Source organism: Sitodiplosis mosellana, unplaced genomic scaffold, assembly GCF_009176505.1.
Source record: "Sitodiplosis mosellana isolate CC-2019 unplaced genomic scaffold, AAFC_SMos_1.0 Smas_scaffold_3, whole genome shotgun sequence".
In the NCBI taxonomy this organism is placed as follows: Eukaryota; Metazoa; Arthropoda; class Insecta; order Diptera; family Cecidomyiidae; genus Sitodiplosis; species Sitodiplosis mosellana.
The window spans coordinates 2378245-2387847 of record NW_022595246.1 but is presented as its reverse complement, the minus strand read 5'-3'; the positions used below and the strand labels follow the sequence as shown (position 1 = coordinate 2387847).

Here is a 9603-nt window from a genome sequence, read left to right as displayed (position 1 = left end):
TTGTTGCCAAATCAGTTGAATTACAGCGAGAGGAAGGAATATTTCATTTTATTTCCTCTTGTTTGAAACAAAAACGCTGTATATTTTGATTGATGTTAATTATTCGGCACGTTTAGTGTGTCCATAATATTTTATATTTCAGACGGTCATTAAGGATGTACTATTAAAATGATTAATAACACAATGGTAATTAATTGTACATTGATTTATCCAAGCAAGCCATACTGCCGGACAAAAAAAGAAACAAACAAACTGAAAAAATGGGTAAATGTAAAAATGGCAAATTCTGTTCATTGATACCTTTGGTTATCGTTCATTTGCTTCCTCAAATTAGCCGTCGCCGTACGCTGTTCTTTTTTTTATCTTTTTTTTGAAATACTTTTATTGCTGCTGGGCATCATAAAATCAGAGGAAATCAATACGGAATGGCTGTGAGTGTTGTGCGAATTAATCAAATATGTGCAACATTGAGGCATTTGTATTATATCCAACGAAGCAGTTGTGTGTATGCGCACTGTAAAACTAGCAAAACCGCCAAAATCATTGGTGGTTGACTTTGTCGGGTGACACACAAGGTTTTTCGCTTCCATATATCCGAACAGAAAAATCAGTCTCACTGTACTTACTCCCATCTTTGAGCTAAGGCATCGAAAAAGCGATTAGTTGCTATCGTTTTTATTACTATTCTTAATCATATAAAGAGAAAGACTGAATGAAAAACGGTCGCTTGTCTGTTGTCTACACCAATTCAACATGTTCGATTGAAAATAAGCGACGAAGAAAATCGTGTTTACCATTCATTCCTACTCGTCTATCGCATGTCGTCGTTGTTGTTTCTTTTTTTTGTCGTTGTTGTTGCTCAAAAGATTGGCGTGTATTATATACGCTTTGGTATTAAGCCGTGTGTAAGCTTTTCATTTTAGATTTTGTGTGTGTTCAGATTGGCTGTGTGTATGTGCGCATATGAGTGTGTGTATACTTGACGTACTGCACTCCAACTGATAAGTGTTCCAATGCGAATCGAGCTGAAACGCAATAATAATAATAAACAAGCGAGCGAGCGAACTAAAATTCAGCATTTGAATATGGTTTGTATTTGGCTTAGATGTATGTGTGTGGTTGTTCCTCTTTTCTATATATCTGTGGTAGTATTGTGAGCAATTTCTCCATTGTACGGCCTAATATATTTCATCCACAGTGAGTGAGGGCGCGCGCACAAACAGAAAATTCTATCGAGTGTGTGACGACGGCCTCTCTCTCTCTCTCTCTCTCTCTCTCTCTCTGTCTCTTTCTCTCTATCTCGACGTGTGTATTGTTGTGTGCGAACAAAATGTGCAAACGAAGACAAAAACCGCATTAAGATAATACAAGTCGCGCGACCATTGTAACTGTGTCTCCCGTTCTCTTGCTGCGTACGACATATCAAAACACTCACAATACAAGTGTAAAACAGCTGCACACAGCAGAAGCAACAACGACAATGTCATTTTTAGAATTGGAATATGCGATAGGATAGGATGCGTTTTCGCGTCGAAATGTGCACCGTCAAAAAAAGGATTCAAAATGATTCGGTTCATTTTATTGGAGAGTGTCTTTGTTTGCGTAGCATAGTGTGCGCATTATACGTTCAAATACATTTTATGTATATTTGAAGTGTTTGTGTTGTGAGTGAAGCACGAATTTCATTTCTTCTCTGCCCGACTCCCGCCGAATGAAACAAAAAATCCATTCATCCATTTGTGGAGTCGAGTCTTCTTGATTTTTGACTTGCAAATATTTGTGTGCAAATGCGCATAGCGCACGGTAATGGGTCTCTCTCCCTGTCAGCCACTTCAATTAGAATTTCATTTCCGGGCCCATATTTACTCCCTGTCGCATTTATATATATCGTTAATATAATCTTGTTCATTTCGAGCAGCCGTTCGCCTTGAGCGGAATTGCAGGCAGCATCAGCATTAATCATGATTTGTTCCATGTGTGTACACACATATCCGAGATGATTTCCATTAGATAATCACCGTTTTGGTTCAGCAAGCGCGCACGAGAGAGAGAGAGAGAGAGAGAGAGAGAGAGAGAGATGAGAGAATAAGCATTTGATTAAGTAATTTGGTGTGTCAAATTGAGATTTGGTCGCTTCGTCGCGTCCTCAACGCAGTAGTAGCTTATGAATGCGTGCAACAACGATATATACTTGGCACACCAATATTTTGATTGACTCAACCGTGCCACATATGTGGGAAAGTGTATTAAAATCGATTTATAATTTTGTCAATTAGCACTTGACGTCTAACGTTAAATGTGAATAGCAAACATTTTGGCCAATAAACAAAGTAGCAATATCTATCACATGCTTCGAAATAACCGCTGTTGAACAAACATAGTGTAAATTGAAAGAAATCGTGCTTTGCGTACCAATCACTAGAATTTAGCGTAAACAAATCTATATAAATAAAATGGTTGTTGAACGGCGTAATGAGAATGAGGTAGAAAAGAAAACAACACATTCACACACACAAAAACTTATATCGGTATTCGTAAATTGAACACATATGAATGGGTCGCCGTTAAACACATGCCGAGTGCGGCGTAAATGTAAACAACCAATGTAACTGAATCGATAATAAAATGTGACGTTCGATCATTATAATCGCGATAATTGATTCGATAGTTCGACAATACATGTGGTTTACCGCACACCGTAGCCACAACCATCGCCCGCCGACGACGACCACGACGACGACGTCAATGCGCATTGCTTCGGCCGCAATATCAAGAGCATCATAGATTTTTTTAAATGGATTAAATGATATTTTGGCCTGTCATCATATTCGGATCTAATTTAACCACAAGATGTTAACATCTAAATACCTTTGCGTTCATTTGCAAATGTGCGTCTCAAGCCAATTGAGTTTTGTTTACACATGGCTCGTATTCTTTGATGTTCCCGTTTGTTTTTCGTTGTTGTTGTTGTTGCCGCCGTTGTCTGGCATTTCAAGTGCAAACCGAACCAATAACAACAACAAAAAAATGACTTTGTCATTTAGGCCGAGACATCGATGTCTAGGAAATGCGTAAGCATTTTCAAAATAAACCCGTTTTCCCATTCAATTAATCCAGATGACAATGCACCATTTAGACGTGAACGGTCAATATCAGACGCGCAGCAACCAAATCGACCTTGACTTAAACCTTCAAAATATTTCAACGCAATCCGCAACGACAACAGCTACAGCAGCAATAGCAATAAAAACGGTCGACTAAATCGCTAGAAGGCGTCTGATGTTCAATCCATTGTGACTAAGTATGTCAGACGTTTTCTTCAACATGTTGCCGTCATTTGATACTTTGACTCTGGCGCACACAATGAACAAAAACAAAACGCGCGTAACAGCAGTAGTTAACTTATAAATAGATTCACATAATAGTTTCATTTAAAGTGAGATGGATTAGAACCGACTTCGGCAACGCGCTTGGAATTAGCGGCAACGGATTTTGATGCATGATTTGAACGACTGGACGAAACATGGAAAGAGTTTTTTTCTGAAGCGCAAAAAAGAGCAGAGGAAGCGAGCGGGGGATATGATTAATGCCAATCGGTGTTTTATTCATCAAATGTAATGGGAATACGTTGAAGTGACCACTTGATTTGGATGGAAATAGATATCGGTTACTACGCCATTCGATTGTCAAAATCTATCTTTAATTATACCGTTGTTACGGAACACAAAGTCGATTTTCTCTCTAAATCAAACTTTTTCTTTCTTTTTTTTACCTTCATCTCTTTCCATTTTGGTTGGACAAGTAAAATTCATGAAAGGCTAGAGCTATTTCATTTGTTCATTTTATTATTTATGCAATGTAGACCATGCATGTTAAAAAATTGGACAAGTTTATCAGTCGGTCGAAATAGAATTAGAGTAGAATTCTGTTCGAAATAATTTAATTTCGAGAGAGAGAGAGAACTTATGGGATAAATAACTCTCGACCAAACTATTTTCAATTCTTTGAAATGGAGCAACTAATCCAATACTGTGTGATGTATTGTTTGGTGGATTTTATTTTTAGATAATCCAGCACGTGAAACACATTATTACGAAGCATATATGATTTCATTTGTAGGTTGAGCGACGTATCTGCTCTCTCGAAGAGCAGTGTACTTAAACTCGGTGTTCAAATGCATAGCTATGGATTTTCGTTTGTGACATTTGTCGACAGTGATTTCAAAAAGGTTTAAATGTAAATCCTAATGGCAGCTGACAGTGTGCCCCGAAACGATTTTTCGCACCGAAACAAAAAAATAATGCATCGGATGAAAAAAGCACCGGATGTATTCACATTCCAAAAAAAAGAAAAAAGAATTCAATGACTCTTTGCTTTTAATCAATATTCGTTTGTGTGTGTGCTTTTGTTTTCCAGCTTGCGTACATTTTTCAGACCATATTCCGAATGATTATTATTATTACTTTGATAACATTCTCCCATTTAATGTTTCTGTTGAGGCGAAAAACGAAAAGTATCACATAAAATGTTTTGTTCCTCTCTCCGTCTCTCTGTCTCAATTGCTTGGGGTAATATTTGACATTTTTTCCGCATTATTTTTGCATAAGCTTTTAAATCGTTTGCTTTGTAGCTCTATGCTACACAGAGACAAAAAAATTATAATGCTAATAATAAAAAAGTATCGCACTAAACAGAGAGCGGGAAAAAAGAAGGGAGCAAGTTTTTGTGTAAGTGTTTCGTCAAAAATAACTTGACAAAAATACAGCATTGGCTCAATGTTGGTCTCATGACGCTCCTGAAGCGACTCCTCACGAGCAAAAGAGAAAAACAACAGAGACAGACATCATTGTTTCCCTCGGTCGTTCAAAGCAGCAGCAGCCAGCCAAACAGAGAGATCAATAAAATTTATAGTGATGTAAATGTGTCGCTATTTCACTACTCGCTTGCTCGCTCGCTCTCTCTTTGTGTATTACTCAAGACGAAATTTATCATTTAATGGATGGAAGTTTTTCCGCCTGCGTGTTCCCAGATGAGACTTCAAAATAGGTAACAGTGCAATCATTTACATTTGTTATGCGCGATAAAAACTCTAACGCAAGTAAAATTCATGAACGACTTCGATGCGAATTATACTAACAATACATATGGAGCGGGGGGAGATGGCTTAAGACACACTGAGAATGGAATGCCTGCATACAGCATAGGATATAAATCCCTTTTCATTTGGCATTGAATCACATACCGAATGAATCTCTGTGAGAGAATCACAATGATGGATGGTTTGTGTGTGTGCGCGCGCGCTGTGCCATCTGTGGATGGAGATAGAGCAGCAATGAGCGCGCACGGTGAGCGGTTCTCGGCACAAACGAGAAGGACCGAAAACTGGAACAAAGATTCTAACATACGCACAAAAGAACAACATTCGCATTCTCAGCAAAGCAACGAAAAGAAGAAAAAGAAGCGAAAAAAGTAGAAGTATCTCAATAATGCCCGAAAAAAGGAAGTTTTTGCTATGGAATTTTCTTCGGTGTTCAATGTTACCATGAAGAAGAGTCGAGCGAATGACGTAAATTATGCTTATTTTCGGTCGGTATTTTGTGTGTGTCTCTGTGTGTATGGCGTTTGTTCCTCCAGATGTATTTATATGGCGAACGATGGAGCAAATCAGCCGAAAATCGGATTTTAGTGCGTATTATGAATTCTTTTGGTGTCCAACGACCATCCGCAACGAACCAAACAATTACATCGCATCACGTAGTGAAACGAAAATTCGTAACTATTTCCATTCCCTATCCTCAAATACATCTCTCCCTTCCCTTTTTGTCTCTAGCACGATCTCTACGGCTGATTTGTGACTTGTGCAATTCCATTGTGCTCTCACACTTTCGATTGCTCGTAGATATTGTTAGACAAGTGTTTCTCAACCATTTTTATCGTAACAAAGAATGAACAAAGCTTATTTTATGTTCAAACTTTTGACAACGAACAAAATCACATTTTCATAAATACTTTTTTCTCTTCTTTTTTTTCTGCAGCGTTTTCATCGTTGTCGTGCGCTCGTATTTGCTTTATGCGAACGAAGACAATTTCTGATGCTGCTGCTGCTACTGCTGCTGCTGTTGTGCCACCCATTTAGCGGCAACGGCACTTTTCTGGTATTCCAGTGACAATGAATTGAAAAATCAACACGAACGTAATTCGATTTACTTCATTTTAACAAACAGTGGCAATTGCCACAACCGAACGAGACAAAAATAGCACACCCAAAACCGAACCAACAACGATATAACACGCGCCATTGCAGACGACGACAATGAATATCGCTGTAAGAGAGGCGTGGGTGGGGAGGCGTGCAATAAGAGAAAGAACGAAAATAATTTGATTTATGATAATCTCACCTAAAAAGCTAATCACAAAATCTCGTACGTGCAATGCAAATGAAGTATCCCAATTCACCGAGTATTTTGTGCGCTGTGCGGTGCGGTCTCTGTTTTGCTCCTTGGCTTTTTTGTCTTTACATCAGCTGACGACGACACTTCAATCGACGAGCTCAGTACGGGGTTCGTTTTTTTTCTATCTCGGCACGACACTCGACGAAATAGCTGCCTTTTGATTGTATGCTTTGTGTGGTTAACACCAATCCAAGGTAATACACAGATATTTTCTGGATTTTATTTTGCTTCACAATTGATTACACTTTCGACTTCCTTCTCTCGAGTTCTTCGTTTTCTTTTCGCGCCAATCAAATGAGAAAAGCTCTTTAGAGTGGTTGGGAACCTCTTTCAGTTGAGCTCGTGTTTTATTATTTCTTTTTTTTAATTCTTTTTATGGATTTGCACACTAATCGCAAAGGACTTTTTACATTCGAGATTTTACATGGGAAATTTTTTTTTTTCATTACTTTTTTCTTTTAATAATTCACTTTTTTACATAGTTTCTTTTCTTGTCTACCACTTATTCACACAATTACACTACGCTTTTCTCTATTCTTCGGCAGAACTGCAAAGTTTTTCTCGAAATGCAAATGAATTTCACACGCTTAATTACTGCAACTTAACGCTGATAATGGATTGATTGGTGTTAAGAAAAAACAGCTCGTTAGTCGATAAAATTAACATTATTCATGTGCCAAGAGACTGTTTGTTTTTGTTGCTTCAAATCGATTGATACCTCTTCCGAAATGCGTGTATATGTCACTGAAGTGGAGCGTGAAAATTCGATTGACTTTTTTTCTCTCTATCGGCTGTTTTTTTTTATCAGTCAAGTAACTATCCCACTCTAAAGTGAATCGATAACGGTATTTTGATGGCAATGTTTTCCTTTGGGGCGCCCAACGTCTCTAATATCGCTTATCTGTGACTGGTTTTGACTGCCTGAATATGTTTCCGTTTCAACTTTTCCGTACACGACACAATACACGTACGAACTACTAATCCGCTCCGCTTTTCGATGAAAATGTTCCGATATGGAAAAGTTGTTATCTATATGCGCCGCGATTAGTTTGGAGCGAATAATTTTCTGTTCGGTGCTACACGCAAAAAAAGGCTCGCCGGAAAAGAACGAACGAAATGAATTTTGGTTGGTTGTGGGTTGAAACCCAGAAGAAAAAAAAAAACAGAAAATACTAATGGAAGTAGAAAACCAATTCGAATTTATTCGCGTGTTCCAAAGAGTATCCCAGTTTCGGTCCGGAGTTTTCTGGCGGTTTTACATTACATTCGCAACAGAATGTTTACTGTGGCTGCAGTGGACGAAACAAAAAATGCATCCAACGAAATCAATTTCACTTTTCCAACCGAAAGATGCACAAACCATTCCGACCATCGAGCGAGAGAGAAAAAAATCGTGATAACCAAATTACAGAATCCGGTACAAGTTTCTTGCCGAAGCGAATATGCTTCTCTCGCATTCACACTTTTTGACAGGGTCGGTGTTTCTTATCTCACAACAAAATATGTTTTTCTCTCTATTTTTCTTGTCGTGTGCGTTTTTTCTACTCTCGTTCTCTAGCTTTTGAGCAATTTATTCAGAAGTTTTCTCGTTGCTCGTGCTTTTTTTCTCAATCGTTTTTCGCTAAACACATTCACTAGCGCTCCCAATAAAACTGTAAATTGTTATTTCTTTAGTTTTTCTGTTCGGCTTGATGCAATTTGAAATTCACTTTGGCCAATGTAACACTCGACTTTAGTGGCAACGCACACTTTTTAACGATCTCACGACTCCAAATGCGATAAAGTTTCTCTGTGGCCTAAGAGTTGCTCGATAAACAATTAAGTTTTTTCTGTTTGATCAGATTCACTTTGTACACACAGTGTTTTTCTGCCATTTGTTTATTTATTCATCCATTCGGTTTGGTCAAATATACATAAACATACACACATCGGCTGGAGGATGCATGCCAATATCATAGGTTTACAACGATGACAATACATGCGATAATGTTGTTTCACACTTTTTCTTCTCTATTTTTCTTCTTCTTTCAATTGACACAATGAATTATCGTTTGTATTTTTCACGATCTATTTCACAGAGAGAGAAAAAAAAATCACCATCGACGTAAAACAAAGCCAAACAGCAGAAAAATAAACGATATTTTTCCGTCGCACACACCGTCGTTGTCATCGACTCAACGGCACAAAATCAGTACCTGATTGTTTTGCATCGAGCGCTAGAACGGTTTTGATCTAAGCACAAACAGTAGCTACTAGCATCACCGTCACACAACACCTAACTGAAACGACTATCTCGCGCTCACATAGAAACATCTCTGGGGTTTCAACACGCACATCATTGCCGATATGATACGGCAAAGGCGCAACAGAGACGGTTGACACACAGATACAGACACAGAGAGAACGTTCTGTGTATTTGTCAAACGGCTAGCGCGATTCGGGCCGTGTGTGTATTGGAGTTCGATTGTACGGGTGAGCGCGTTTTACGCGATGATTTACGATATTTTACACAGGCCATGCATACGGTGATTGTGTGTATGCTCACAAATACAATGTGTACAGTGTGACTTCGGCTGCAGCGGCATCGGCTCGCAATCATATGTTCGCACGAATGAAAAGCTTTACCGTTAAAAATCTCGATGCCGCCCATTTATAAACAGATTATCTTGTCGTCTATGTTTGACTCACCGTTTTTTTTCTTTCTCTCAAATTTATAGATGTTTACCTACAAAATAGATTATCTCTTTTGATTATAGCCGTCTCGATTGGGTTTTCATCGTCGATTTTTTTTTAATTTGGAAGCAGAAAATATTTTCGGACGGTTCAATGGTTTTCTTCTGTTGCGCATGTGCCAGTTCTATAGGAAAATGTCATTCCTTCAACAGCTAAAGCGAGCAATTCAGGGGAAATCAGTGTGTGAGAGAGAAATCGCACAATTTTCTTTCACTTGCTTGCTCGCTCGGTCGCTTTCGCTTGCTGTGCGAAACGCAAACGTCATGGAGCCACAATTGAAAATGTTTGTAGATGAATTTCAGCTATTTCTATATTTAATTCCACATTTCAATTTCTTCGATATTATATTTTTAGTCGCTCCTTTTTTTCTTTTTTTTTTCAACACGTATACGCTCTTCATTCAGCACAACACACACAC

General features: G+C 38.4%; 1 protein-coding gene across 1 annotated transcript in view; it reads left to right on the top strand.

Annotated features, from left to right (window-relative positions):
• The first annotated feature begins 6803 nt into the window (after positions 1 to 6803).
• LOC129566492 (dynein axonemal assembly factor 5) overlaps positions 6804 to 9603 on the top strand; it is a 7762-nt gene continuing 4962 nt past the window's right edge. The window contains exon 1 of the mRNA XM_055442502.1: positions 6804 to 9603. This exon is cut by the window's right edge and continues 2237 nt beyond it. The gene's annotated coding sequence lies outside the window, so the exon portion shown is untranslated.